Source organism: Carettochelys insculpta, chromosome 1 (genome assembly GCF_033958435.1).
Source record: "Carettochelys insculpta isolate YL-2023 chromosome 1, ASM3395843v1, whole genome shotgun sequence".
In the NCBI taxonomy this organism is placed as follows: Eukaryota; Metazoa; Chordata; order Testudines; family Carettochelyidae; genus Carettochelys; species Carettochelys insculpta.
The window spans coordinates 279,142,527-279,157,052 of record NC_134137.1 but is presented as its reverse complement, the minus strand read 5'-3'; the positions used below and the strand labels follow the sequence as shown (position 1 = coordinate 279,157,052).

Below are 14,526 nucleotides of genomic sequence, written 5' to 3'. Positions count from 1 at the left end.
CCTTCCTGTTTTTTTCCACCAGCATTCTTTTCACTCACCTGTATCTTTAACAACACCACTTTTGTATCCCTGTCACTTAGCCATAGGTATCTTTCATCACCTAGAGTGACTTCTCACACTCCACCATTTTGTGTCTTGATCACATAAAACTTGTAGCTTCGTTCCAACTTCCTTAGGCTGAATTTAAGACAGGAGTGCTTCCCTTGGGCAAGAAATGATTGCTCAAACACCTTTTCATTTCTCAGAATTTTTTCAGTTGAAGATTCTCTCATTCACCTCTTCTGTCCATAAGCTTAGCATTACGCTTGATGCTGACCTTTGTTTTATTGTGTGTACCAGTCAATATGTCAGCCTCAGAGGGCTGTTGTGGGGCTTCCCGTGGGTGGTATCTTGTATCTGTATTTACCCCTTCTAGCCCCCTGCAGTCCCTCAGTGACTCCCCTAGCCCCCTGCAACCTCTGAGTGTGACTCTCCTAGCCCCTGTGTCTCCTCTAGCCCCCTTCTACCACTGAATGACTCCTAGCTCGAGTGTGACTCTTCTAGCCCCCTCCAGCCTCTGAGTGTGACTCTTCTAGACCCCTCCAGCCCGTGACTCTCCTAGCCCCCTGCAGCCAGTGACTCCTAGCTCGAGTGTGACTCCTCTAGCCCCCTCCAGCCCGAGTGTGATTTATATAGTAACCCCTGATACTTATATAGTAAACATAACCCAAATAACTAATAGCTAAAGCTTCCTATCAACACTTATACATTGCTCACATTTCACTACCACTGACTTCTGAAAGTCATCTTTCTCTCCTCTCGTCTTGGCTGTTACCTTGTCCTCTTCTGTGGCCACCCTGTATCTCAGATCTAACTTCAGCAAGTGAAGAATGTAGTTGCATGTAGAAGAAAGCAAAGGTGACACCAGGCTGGGGCCAGTGGCTCCTGACCCAGGGATCTGCTGGCTGACCGTGGTGGAAGAGATTGCAGAGTGGTGCAATTCCTGTGGGGTGAAGGACCTTGGGACCCCTTCCACCCAACTGTTGTGTTATGTGGCTGTGTCTCACTCGAGCTGTGAGAAATATGGGACATGCAGGGGACGCTGCTGCCCCGCTCAGTTGCCCTTGTCCTTTCCCTCCCACGCCTCCTCGCTCATATGGCTCTCCCACCACCGGCCGGACAAATTCAGCTGCCGTATTCTAGCCCTCATTGGATGGCTACCTTGTCAATCTATCCACTTCCTGACTCAGCGCCTGTTGCCTGGGCTCTTCACTTTGGAGGCGGGCCTGAGGGAGGGGGCGGGGTGATGCTCGTTCTCGAGCGTTAGCGGCGGGGCTTAGAACGCCACGCCCTCTTCCTAGCGACACTGTCCCTCCCCTCGGCCGCGGGTGGTTCCAATCCAAGTCCATCAGGACCGAGCCGTGTTTTTATTGGTGGATGTTATGGAAACGGGGAGGAGCGATGATTTGGCCGCGGCCGCTTCCCCCCGGCTTGAAACCTCGCAGTGCCGGAGAGTTCAGAGGCGTTAAAGCCGGAGCAGCACGGCGGGCGGGTGGTGAATCTGTGCAAGGAGCCGGGCCCGAGGACCAGTTTCTCATCTCGCCGCCGCGGCTTTTCGCTGGCTGTGGGCGGACTCAGGTGTGGGGCCGAGGGCGGCGCGAGCGGGGACGAAGCACACAGGGTTCGCGCCGGGGTTCTTGGCGTGGCGTTGCGCTGCCAGCGGGTCGGGTCGGGCGCGCGGGTCTGCTGCGGTGCCTGAGAGCCGCCGGTCTCGCACCTGTGCCCAGCCTGCCGCTTCCCCCTGCGCCCGCGAGCCGATAGGGGAGGGCCGCGGAGCTCCTCCGCCCCGGGCAGGGCGAGACCAGGGGCAGCGAAGCACGTGCCCGCGCCTCTCTGCCGCGGTGGCGCTGCGCCGCGGGCGTTCCCTGCCCGCCCGTGGCGCGGGGGTGGGGGTGGGGTGGGGTGGGGTGGGCGGTTGCCGCTCCCTGCTCCCTGGCCTCGCGCGGGTTAAGATTCTTTTTCGCCCTCTACGCGCGCGAGCAACGGGCGGGCGGACGGACGCGCGCACGCGCAGGGACAGTTGGGCAGCTGTCAGGCCGCCCGCCTGAGTCACGGGCTGACAGTCCCGCGGCGGCGCTTCCGCGCTGCCACCCAGACTTCCGCATTCGCTCTGCCCGGGCGGGCCCCGCCGCGGGGAGGGCGTGCCAGGGCGCCATGCAGCTGGCGGCGAGCGCGGCCCTTCCCTGCCCTGTGCCGGCACACGGCCCGGGGAAACCCTTCCTAGTTGTTATAGCCCGTCTCTGCCGGGGGCAGCCAGCTCCCCGGCAGGGTTATGGGCGCTGCGGGCCCGAGCTGCCTCGGCGCACTGTGACCCAAGCCTTCCGGTGGGATCTTGTGCTGGGCGAGGCGCTGTAGTGTGAGGGTGGCTGTTTGCGCTGCTCGGGGTAAGGCGGCAGCTCTCACGAGGGCTTCTCATGCCCTCTCTTCCAGCCCTGTCTTGCTGCTGAATCACCTTGGTGCTTATCCGCATTGCTTTCTTCCTGCCAGCGAGCTAGTCTTCCGCCCTGGCTGCAGCCAGCGTGGGCTAACCTTCTAGACTCGGATGGAAACAAGCCAGCATTCATGTAGCACTTTAAAGACTAACAAAATAATTAATTAGGTGATGAGCTTTCGTGGGACAGACCCACTTACCAGAGACGATTTAACAGCTCTGTCTTATCTAAACTGATGTGCCAAGTACAGTAGCCATAGGATAGGTTTGAGCTTGGAAGCTGAATGGATGTTATCGTAGAAGGAATCCAAACCAGCAAGCCATGACACCCTGTCTTTTTCTGTAGACATGTGTAGACTAATTTGCATAAAAGGGGTGAGATTTATGAACTATGGTCCTAAGAGTAAAACACACACCCTTAATTCTTCTTAAAATACAACTTCCTTTCTTAAGCATAGGTGTGATGACTTCTGAGTTACTTTTTTAAAGAGCTAAAGCCCTGTCAGTTATCAATAGTGTTAAGTTGGATAGTATCTTTATCACCAGGTAACATTAGGACTAAACTGATTTATTTGTGCCATGCCAGTGAAAGCAGCAAACCTTGGTGTAGCTTGGTATTGACATATATGCTTGCTTTCTGGAGTTGTGGTACTCAGATTTTCAGCTTACCTGAGATAAGCAAATGACTATGTAGCTTGCTGAGAGAGGTAACATTTGGAAGAAAAGAGAATACATATAAGTGGGGTTACTTTAGTAATTCAATATTTTAGCATTATCCTGTACTAATCTAACAGCCAAATAAGCACATGATAACACTAGGCTGGGTATGTTGGCCGTATGAAATTGCTCCTGGGGTCACATCTGCAGTAAACTGTGTGGTTTCCCTTTAGTCTAGAAATTTCACACTGGTAGAGGCTAGTGGGGTAGACTGTTTCTCCTGAGCACTACTTCAACAGCTATTTATAGTCTGCAAGCAGACACTACAGAAAAATCTCTTATCTAATATTTTGAGTAGTTTTGGTGGAATTGGTGTAGAATCATGAATGGTGCCCCATACATAACTACGAAATGTCTGCACCCTTCAAACCGGATATGATTAACACAAGGTTGAATTCCTTATGTAGTGTCCCCTCTCATTGTTTAGCATGTCTTGGGAAGAGCTGATATTGTAACAACAAGTCTTGCGGCACCTTATAGACTATCAGGTATTTTGGAGCATAAGCTTTCGTGGGCAAAGACCCGCTTCATCAGATGAAGCGGGTCTTTGCCCACAAAAGCTTATGCTCCAAAATATCTGGTAGTCTATAAGGTGCCGCAAGACTTGTTGTTCTCGAAGCTACAGACTAACACGGCTACCTCTCTGATACTGATATTGTCAGTTTTTAGGAGAAGGTGAGTTACACTATTCTCAAGTTTGCATGGCCACATAGTGCAGATCTGTCCTTATATAAATACTAGGCTGACTAGTACTTGTGTTCGTCTTTTGGGTTTTTTTCTGCTGATTACTCTTATTCCCGATGAATAAATCCAGGCCTTGCTGTGTTTCTGTCAAAGCAGTCTTCTCTCACTTTCCAGGTTATTAAGACTAGGAGTATGGTTCTGTTTACTTGATGTCAGTTTTCAACTGACCCTTGTCAGCTTGATCTTTTTATTCTTGGAGAGGAGGGTGTGGCTATTGAGAATGTACAGTTTTTCTTCTCTTCTAGATAGGCTGCCTTAAAATGGGCCAAAGAAAACTTGGGTATTGTCACAACTAAGCCTATGTTATAAAGTGGCTCTCAAATGGCCAGGAAACGTTTTATCCACGTTGTAGCACTAGGGAAGGCACTGTGTATACTTTCCCTGTGAAGACTTCAGTCATCTTTGGGTATGTCTACAAGTGCAATTAAAAACCTGATCTCTGGGAGGTGGGATGATTAGTGTCTGGGATGCATCCTAGTGTCTGCCTTGCACTTAAATGTTAGACCCTCAACCCGGTGAGCCTGAGTTTCTAATTACAGTGTAAACATGCCCTCTATGTCCTAAGCATTTGCATCCCTGAAGGTGTTGCATTAAAACTTTGTCAACTAGTTAAACTTAAACTGGCAACTAGTACTTCTAAAGTGAAAGTTTGTCTAATGTTCTTTTAGGTAGGCCAAAGTTTCAAGTGTTGAAAGCTTTTGGGCATATTGATAATTCAAATGTTCATAATTTGCAACTGTAAGTGGCAATTTGAAAGCTTGAAGCATTGTTTTATTGGCCTTGTTTAAAAAAAAAAAAAGCCTTATTAAATGATGCAATAAACCCTGTTTCATCGGATAAATCTCTTTTAAAACTATCTTCATATGAGAACATGAATGTACATGCCTGCATGGCTAGCTGTTTGAAAATGTGATATAAAGCTGCTATGGTGTCTAAAATATTTCAGGCACTGTTTGGACACCACTCTGTGGGAGGTGTCTGTCTCATGACTTTCTCAATACGCTGAGTTGCTGGGAGATGAACAGTGTGGTTAGTTTGTTACCTCTAACCTTCAGATTAGACTGGAATGACTTTAGACTGTTGGCTCATATGCAAAGCTCTTGCATATGAGTAGCCTTCTGCATCTTTCTCTTGCCCAGGTTTATGTAACTTCTAGGAATCTGTATGTGGGAAGGTGAGATCCTAACATGGACCTGCTGGAGGTATAAGCACATTCTTACGGTTAATTTAGGACTGATTTAAGGAAGAATTAAGAGTTATGATGCAAAATTCTTCTGTAGTAGGTCTGCATTCTTAAAGGGCAGCTTTGGGTTGTCTTAGAGAAGAGTCTGTCCAACAGCTAAACCTCAAGGTCCAGAAACTAGTGTGAACATCTTCTGAAAGACATCTGAAGTCTCCAGACTGAGTGTGAAATTGAACCTTGTCTTGTTAATTGTAAATACAGTACTTAATCTGAATGGATGCTAGATGGCACTGAAGGTCGTTCCTGGCTTCTATGGATATCTTGTTGAGAAACGTGATTGATGTTTGTTTGCATTTTAAAGCATATTTGCAAACAGCTGCATTGTATAATAAGTGTCTATCAAACTTTTTTCTTTGTTTTTCATTTTCAGTGTCTCCCGTGGGCTGGGATAAAATTGTAATAGTATTGTTTTTGCTGGCAATCAATCTAGCTGTGTGCTGACTTGAGGTAACCTTGCATCTTCAGTTTCTTTTTGATTTGAGCATGCTATCCAGTAGGATAAATTGAGTTTCCTGGCGCAAAAGGAAGCGGAAACTTGCACATCACTCCAAGACATTGTAATACAACAAGCTGTATGTAGTCACATGAAATTGCAGTGTCTAACCTGGAAGTTATCATCAATGGGTGTGTGGTAATCTTAAATTATTAGATTGACTACAGGTTTGTGTTAATCTGTCTTATTTTGGGTTTTTCCCTTTCATGCACACTTTCCCTTTTAAGTCACGTGTTGACTGTGGCAACTTGTATTCGAGTTCCCAAAATGCTGATCATTTCAACACTGACTTCCATTACCAAACAGTACTGCAGAGGCATAGCACTATCTGGTCTGACACTTAAATAAGTTTCCTTTATTGCACACACCATGTTCCTGTTGTCAGTCATTGTCACTTGAGTTCCATTACTGTCTCAGGCATCATGCTCTTGCCGATAGCTTCCTAAAGAACACCAAAGAAGTAGTGGAATTTGCAATTTTCTCTTTATCGAACTCTGAGCTATATCATTGCTAGATACTTGAGAAACTAATTTTTTTTTTTTGCTGTTGAATCATGTATTACTTACATCAATGTCACCTTTGAGTCTAAGCACAAAAAATTGTAACTATAAAACTCCCTAGTGCATTTACCTGATACAGCAGTTCCTCCCACCTGAGAGGAAGAGCTGTGTACAGTTGAGAGCTCTACAGTTGAAAAGCTTGTACTTTCCACAAACTAATTTTGGGCCAATAACGAAATAGTGTCTCACCTACGTTGTGTCTCGTGTATATAGGCTACAACACTGAATACAGTAGCAGGCAATATATATGCATTCATGTTGGATGAGGAAAGGTATTATGAATAGGGTAAGCAAAGGCATGTTTCATAACTCCTGTGGGATTTGTGCTGCTGGAACTCTGTGCATGGGGTTGAAGTGTCATCTTCCTTCAAAAGAAAACTCTAGTTTCTAGTTATAATATACACAAGGTATTACTTAGGCAGTTTATTAAGGGCTAGTCTAGAGCCATGTGAATGGGTGACTTCAGCATTCTGTAACAAATGCACAGTAACAGATGGTGAGAGAAACTTAACAGCTGAGAAATAGTTTTCATGATCAAGAGCATCATGAAATCTGCTCCTCCTCAAAAGCTCCAGTTTTACTCTTCAATCACTGTGGTGCAGGTTAAGACAAAGGAACACAGTTCTCATTTGAATGTATGTGAAACAGATATTCAAAATTAAGACAGGTTATTTTTTTTTAAATTGTTGTAGGCAAAGCTCACAGCACTAGTGGCTTCTTGCGTTCAGATAGGAGCTGTGTCTTGTCACATCGTCAAGATTGCCGTTTCCTGTTTATTCTTAAGTAAAATGTATTCTTGTAGTTTACTTCTCTGTATTTGGATTTGTTGACACAACACAAGAAGTATTTAACTTGAATGCATCTTGAGTCTTCACCTGTTTGGTTTTATGCTGTCTTGACCAAACTTGACGTGCAGAAACAATAAGAAATCCCGTGGCATCTTAGAGTAACAGGTATTTTGGAGCATAAGTTTTCATGGGCAAAGACCTGCTGCATCAGATGCATGAGGTTGGGGGTGGCATTTGAGGGGTATTTAAAGAGTGGAGTCCTAGTAAAAGGGTGGGCCAGAGCTGATCAAGTCTATTCAGTCAAGGTGGATGTGGCCCATTATCGGCAGTTAAGGTGGAGTTCTAAACATTGAGAGGAGAAATCAAGTCAGTTCAGTTGGGGGGGGGGGGGGGGGGCGGAGATGTGACCCATTGTCAGTTGCTAATGTGGAGGTATGCAGGAGGCTTTACTGTTAGAGTGCTGGCTCTTTTTTGTTTTAGGAGGTCTGCTTTTGCCAGTTGGAGTGATTTTAGTGGCATACTTGGTGCTGTTTTGAGCAGGTGTGAACTGGAGTAATGGATCTGATTTTTACAGCAACACTGTTGTAGTTGCGGCAGTTGAATCAAGCTCTCTGAAACATAACTAAAACAGTTACTTGTTAAAACATACAGTAAACCCTAGATTTAATGGACTAATGTGGGGGGGCATCTGTTAAATACAAGGGTTTACTGCCCCTGACCCCGCCAGGCTCCCCCAGCCCACCCCCAATGCCAGCGACTCACCGCAGCCTGCTGCTGTGTGGGGTCGAAGCTCACCGCAGCCTGTTCTGATCTGGCTGGAGTGGCACTGCGCAGGACTGGAGTGGCTGGCCTGCCGTGCCACCAGAGGAACCACCACGTGCTCCTCCTACTGGGGTGGGGCCTATATGCAAGTGCTGTCTGCTCACATATGCTCCCGACCCCGGTGGGAGGAGTGGGCGACCACTCCAGGGGCGGTGGTCCAGGTCACATTGGAGGATTCAGCAGTGGCAGCTTGGGTAAGTCACCTTACTTTTTGGGGGGCCAGGAGGGTGGGATTTAGGATTTTATGGACCCCAGTTAAGCAGACTTGAGGAACAACAGGGGGGCTAGGAGACATCCGTTTTTCCGTAAAAGCAAGGGTTTACTGCAGATACGTACACCCATGTAGCTGTCTACGAAATAGTTTCTTGGGTGAACTTTAGGATGGAACAGTGAGGACTTCTTGGCTGTAAATTCTTTGAGCAGGGACTGTCACACTGTCTGCATGCCTTGCAAATTAAGGTGCTAACTGGCTGTCATTGCCTTTAGGTGCTGTTGCAATAAGAATGTTAATACTTGCACATCATAAAAGTTTTAGCTTTCTATTGCATGCCTGACTGGTCTTAATTGGCTTCATTTAACTTCCTGATTCAAAATTCTTGTGCAGAACAACTTGAGCTAACAGTTTAAAATAGTGTGCGGGAGGCAATATGAAATGCCTGTGCATGTATAATATTAAGTCATGTGTATAATATAATTATGATTCAGCCATCTAAAAGTGGAATTCCCAAATATCTTCATTGACTTATTATTTAAAAACCCTATATTTAAATCTGGATTTGTGGTTAATGAACAACTTAGCTTTGTGGGGTCTTCTGTGGTATAGGGCATGAGTCAGTTGACATGTTGGCCCTGCACTTGTGGCAAACCCCACCCCCACACCTGTACTTTGACCCCAGGAGGGTTGCAACCACAATTGAAGCGGGGGGGAAAAAAAAAAACTGATCTAGATAATTTGAGTACCTCCTGAAAGAGTTCTGCATCCCCCACCCCACGGTACAGTAAGCCATCGATTATAGTATACCCTGTTTTACTGGACATCCTGTAATAATACATGTCTGCTATCTTTCCCCAGTGAAAGTGTGGAGTACAGGACTGGGCTGTACAGTGCTGTAAATGGTGACTCACCAGAGATGCTATCATCTGCCCTCCCCCATGGCTGGGACCACCGCAGCTGTGGGGTCCCTGGCCCTGGCTGGGACCACCATAACTGTGCCCCTCTACCTCCTGCCACCGCAGGCAGCTGGGAGCTAGAGGAGCTGCCGCACTCAGGTCAGAGTACAGGCAGCTCAGATCCATATCCGAGCTGGAGGAGCCACTAAGCTGTGCTGGAGCTGGGAGGAGTTGTGAAGGTCAGTGGGGAAACCCTTGGATGTACCGGATTTCTGTTTTAATAGACACCCCTCCCCCAGTTAGTCCATTATATCAAGGGTTTACTTTATGTGCATCCCTGGTGGAGACCCTGTGCTGTGGAAGCAAGGGGTAGCTGTGGGAGGGCATGTTGTAAACCAGTAAAGGATTGGGAGGCTTGCAGTTCCTTATTGAAAAAGAATAATTTCCTCTTTAAAAAGAGGACAGACAGAGGTAGAAGTCAGGACTGGCAGACTCACCAAAAGAAGCAAGTTGGCTTAAGCTCATGGCTGATAGGGCAGAGCGAAGCCCAGCATAGCAAAAACAAGTGGAAACAGCAAAGTGTGAGGTGCCCACAGGATTCAACCAATAAGTGTGCAGGGTAGAACAGGGCAAAGCCTTGGAGCTGTTAAATAGGTCTTCAGTCTGAGGGCATGTCTATACTACATATTAAGTTGACCTAAGTTAATTTGACAAACAGCTACTGTAGTAAATGAATTGGTTTTACTTGTCTACACTGCACACCTTGTGTCAGACTCACTAGGAGTGCATGCATGGATTTTTAACTGCCTGTGAAGGGCATCACAGACCTGTTTCTGAGGGCACATTTATACTTGAAGATTGACACTCCAGAGGTTGGTCTTCTGGCTTTTGATTTAACGTGTTCTGTAAAGACACATTAAATTGAACATTGAGTGCTTCCATTAACTCAGGCACACCTTACAGTTTCAAGGAAGAAGGGAAGTTGATGGGGGAGTTTCTCCTATCAACTTCATGCAGTGAGGTTGTGCGGCAAATTCTGCTTAAGGTACATTGACTCCAGCTGCTCAAGTCTCATAGCTGGAATTGCATATCTTAAATTGTCTCTTGTAGTGTAGACCTTGAGAGGCAGCAACAGTCAATGTAAGTACATACCCTAACTGTCAGTTGACACGCTACACCTGTCAGAATGGTGGAGCTGAGTCAGTGTAATGGGTGAGTAACATCAGCGGGAGCAACATTTTAGTGTAGATGCTTGCAGAGCAGGTGGACATAAATTGTCTTGCATCAACTCAACTCTTTGTAGATTGGGCCTCGGTATTTATAAGTGATGGTGTTTTCAGTTGTCCCATGCATACTACTAAGTACAAGTCTGCTTGGTACTTTGTATTGGAAGTGCTTTTCTGTTTTCCTAGCCAGAAGGGACTTGTTCTCTTTGGGGTTCATCTCTGCTTCCCAGGGAGGGGGTCTCCCTGCCTGCACAAGGAGTGGTGTTGAGAGTCAAAATTGGATACACAAGCAGTCCAGGAAACTCCTGGAGAATGTTGGGGATCACTTCTTGGCACAAGTGCTGAAGGACCTGACCAGAGGTCATGTGCAGCTCGACCTGCTGCTTACAAACATGGAGGAACTAATAGGGAAGGTAGAGGTGGGTGACAACCTGGGAAGCACTTGTGCCTGGAAAGCAGTGATCATGATGGTAGATGTCAGGATGCTGACAAAAGGAAGGAAAGAGAGCAGTAAGTTACACGCCTTGGACTTCGGAAAAGCAGACTTTGACTCTTTCAGGAACCGGATGGGCAGAATCCCCTGGGATGCTACCATGAAGGGAAAAGGAGCCCAGGAAAACTGGCAGTATTTTAAGGAAGCCCTATTGAAGGCGCAGAAAATTGGTCCCAATGAGCAGTAAGAGAAGTAAATATGGTAGGAGACCAGACTGGCTTACTGGGGAAATCCTTGGAAAACTTAGACACAAAAAGGAGCTTACAAAAAGTGGAAACTGGGACAGATGTCTAGGGAGGGACATAAATATATAGCTCAAGAATGTAGGGCAGTTATCAGGAAGGCAAAAGTGCAACAGGAATTGCGACTCACAAGGAATGTGAAGGATAAGAAGAAAAGTTTCTACAGGCATGTTAGCAAGAAGGTGGTGATCAGAGAGGGTGTGGGGCCCCTACTCAGTGAGGGAGGTAACCCAGTGACAGATGATGTAGGGAAAGCTGAAGTACTTAATGCTTTCTTTGCCTCTGTCTTTACGGACAAGGACAGCTCCCAGACCAGTGCGATAAGTGATGCACTGTGGGATGAAGGTGGACAGCATTTGGAGGGAAAAGATCATATTAGGAGCTATCTAAAAAAGCTAAACCTACGTAAATCCATGGGCCCGGACCTAATTCATCTGAGGGAGTTGGCATATGTCATTGATGAGCCCTTGGGCATTATCTTGAAAAGTCATGGCAATCAGGAGAGATCCTGGGTGACTGGAAAAAGGCAAATGTAGTGCCCATCTTTTAAAAAAAAAAAAAAAAAGGGAAGAAGGATGTTCCAGGGAACTATAGACTGGTCAGTCTTACATCAGTCCCTGGAAAAATCATGGAGAGGCTCCTCACAGAAGTCATTTTGAGGCACTTGGAGGCGGGGAAGTCATCAGAATAGTCAGCGTGGATTCATGAAGGACAAGTCATGCTTGACCAATCTGATTAGTTTCTATGATGAGATAAGTGGCTCTGTGGATAGGGGAAAATCAATGGATGTGATTTATCTTGACTTTTTAGCAAAGCTTTTGATACGGTCTCCCACAATATTCATGTCAGCAAGTTAAAGGAGTGTGGATTGGATAAATGGACGGTAAGCTGGATAGACAGCTGGCTAGAAGGTCGGGCCCAGCGGGTAGTGATCAACGGCTCGATGTTGGGATGGCGGTTGGTTTCTAGTGGAGTGCCCCAAGGTTCGGTTCTGGGTCCTGTTCTGTTCAACATATTTATCAATGACCTGGATGAGGGGTTGGATTGCACCTTCAGCAAGTCTGAGGATGACACTAAGCTAGGGGGAGAGGTAGAGATGCTGGAGGGTGGGGATAGGGTCCAGAGTGACTTAGACAAATTGGGAGACTGGGCCACAAGAAATCTAAAGAGGTTCAATAAGGACAAGTGCAGAGTCCTGCACTTGGGCCAGAAGAATCCCAAGCATTGTTACAGGCTGGGGTCCTACTGGCTCAGTAGTAGTTCTGCAGAAAAGGACCTGGAAGTTGTAGTGGACGAGAAGCTGAACATGAGTCAACAGTGTGCCGTTGTAGCCAAGAAGGCTAATGGCGTATTAGGTTGCATCAAGAGGAGCATTGCCAGTAGATCCAGAGAACTGATTATTCCTTTTTATTTGGCTTTGGTGAGGCCTCATCTGGAGTACTGTCCAGTTCTGGGCCCCCAATTATAGGATGGATGTGCATACACTGGAGAGGGCCCAACAGAGGGCAACCAAAATAATTAGGGGGCTGGAGCGTATGACCTATGGAGAAAGGTTGAGGGAACTGGGACTGTTTAGTCTGCAGAGGAGAAGACGGGGGACTTAATAACAGCCTTCAACTTACTGAAGGGAGGTTGCAAAGAGGCTGGAGAGAAGCTATTCACAGTGGTCACGGATGGCAGAACACGGAACAATGGTCTCAAGTTGCGGTTGGAAAGGTCCATGTTGAACATCAGGAAAAACTTTTTTTTACTCAGAGGGTGGTGGAACATTGGAATTGTCTACCCAGGGGAGTAGTAGAGTCTTCATCCCTGGAGGTGTTTAAGTCTTGTCTCGACAAAGCCCTGGCTGGGCTGACCTGATAGGTTTGGTCCTGCCTTGGGATCTTGTGAGCCTTATCTATTACTACACTGGGCTTTTTTTAATCTAAGATTTTCAGAGTTGCTATTAGTAGTGGAGCTGAACCATTTGAAACACAGGGGGGCAATATCTGGCCTAGTATAGAGACTGTCATACTGTAGCAGAACCCTCTAGCAAGTGAGCTGTCATGTTTCTGATGAGGCATTGGTCACTTTTCCATTGTAGAAATAAGTACATTTGTACATGGCTGCCAAACAACTTTTTTCTATCTGTGTGGACAGAGGAGAATATTAGATATTTGAAGTATTATTGGCATGGAAGACAAAAACAAGTTCCCTGTCATGCTGTTGCATTCCATTTTTGTACCTACAGGCAAGGGTCATATAGCTGTAACACTGATTTCCTTGGTAAGGCCTTGTGCTTGATAGCTCCACAAAAAGATGACCAACCTAATTTTTCTTCCCTGTCTTCAACAGATGTAATTAACTTAATCCCTTTCCCTTACTGTTACAAGCAAAGTGTATATTTACAGTGATGTGAGCAGCTGCAGAGTTTTTATACTTAAAACATCTGACTAAAAATTTTGAGCACCCCAAAGAGAGCTTGTCCACACTGGGGTGGGAGAGGGTTCAGAATAAAATCCTTTTTCCAAAAAAAAAAACCCAGAGCAATCACACAGCCAAGCATGATAATTTGAGGACTTTTCCCTCAAAATCATTACTCCTGCTCTGCAAATGACTTTTGCTGGCCACCACCCCTTCAAGGTGGAAAAGGTATGCATTTGAATAAAGCACAGCTATTATCTGCTCAAGTGAAGGCTCCTTTTGCAATTTGGTGGCTGTGAACTGTGGCTGTAAATGAGTGCTCCATTTCGCAATGCTGTGGCTATGTGAATGCAATTTTTCAGCATTACTTATCTGAACGTTCAAATGTCTAAATAAGTAATGTCAAAAAAAACCCTGCAGTGTAGACCTAGCCAGAGTCTCTCATTATGTATGAGAAGTAACATGAGTATTAGGGTTAAAACTGTCTGAAATCCTTACATACTTACGCAGTGTTTTTGAGGAATTTGACATGTCTGATCAAAGTTCTTGCTGGTTGGTCTGACTCTTGAGGCAACAATCCCTCAGCAAAACAGTTTAGCTAACTGCAGCCCATCCCTGCTGTTTAAACTGCTGCTGTCCACTTAAGTGGGATTACTCTGTCCAATGGTCATGAAGTATGTGCTCTCCCTCTGGAATGTTTTTTCCTTGTGGGCATATTTGTCTCTGGGAGAAGGATTCTCTCTACTGCTGAGATGGCACGTTGGATATCACTAATAAGAAACAACAGTTGCAGGAAGCATATAATGCAGGATAGTGATTTAGGGAATATTTATTTCAAGCAAACAGTATTAGGTAGCAGCCAGCCTAGATTTGCTGGATTTGAGGCTAATCTTGAAGTTAAAACAGGGCATCTCCCTGTGAGCAACTGTTGATATGTTCAAACTCCAGCATGTATGCTTTTTTAGCCTAGGTAAGTTTATGGGCTCAACTATAAAGAGTAATATGATTTAGTTTGAAGAGGGTTATTGTGTGGGGTAGGAAACGTGACTGATCACTGTGAGTTGTGATGGCAGTGTCTTATTATTGTCTGGTTTGGGGCCTTTGGCAGTTCCCACTTAAAACCTCCTGCGTCCAAACCAAGCCTGTTGTGAAAAGGACTATACTAGACTAGAGTTTCAGGACTTCCCAGCTGGCATTTGAGATAAAATTAAAATT

The 14,526-nt window shown here is 46.0% G+C and overlaps 1 protein-coding gene across 1 annotated transcript in view; it reads left to right on the top strand.

The window, feature by feature from the left end:
- The first annotated feature begins 1,478 nt into the window (after positions 1–1,478).
- The window catches only part of MYH9 (myosin heavy chain 9), a 103,333-nt gene continuing 90,285 nt past the window's right edge, over positions 1,479–14,526 (top strand). Inside the window, exon 1 of the mRNA XM_075008439.1 lies at positions 1,479–1,617. The gene's annotated coding sequence lies outside the window, so the exon portion shown is untranslated. The remainder of the gene's footprint in view (positions 1,618–14,526) is intronic.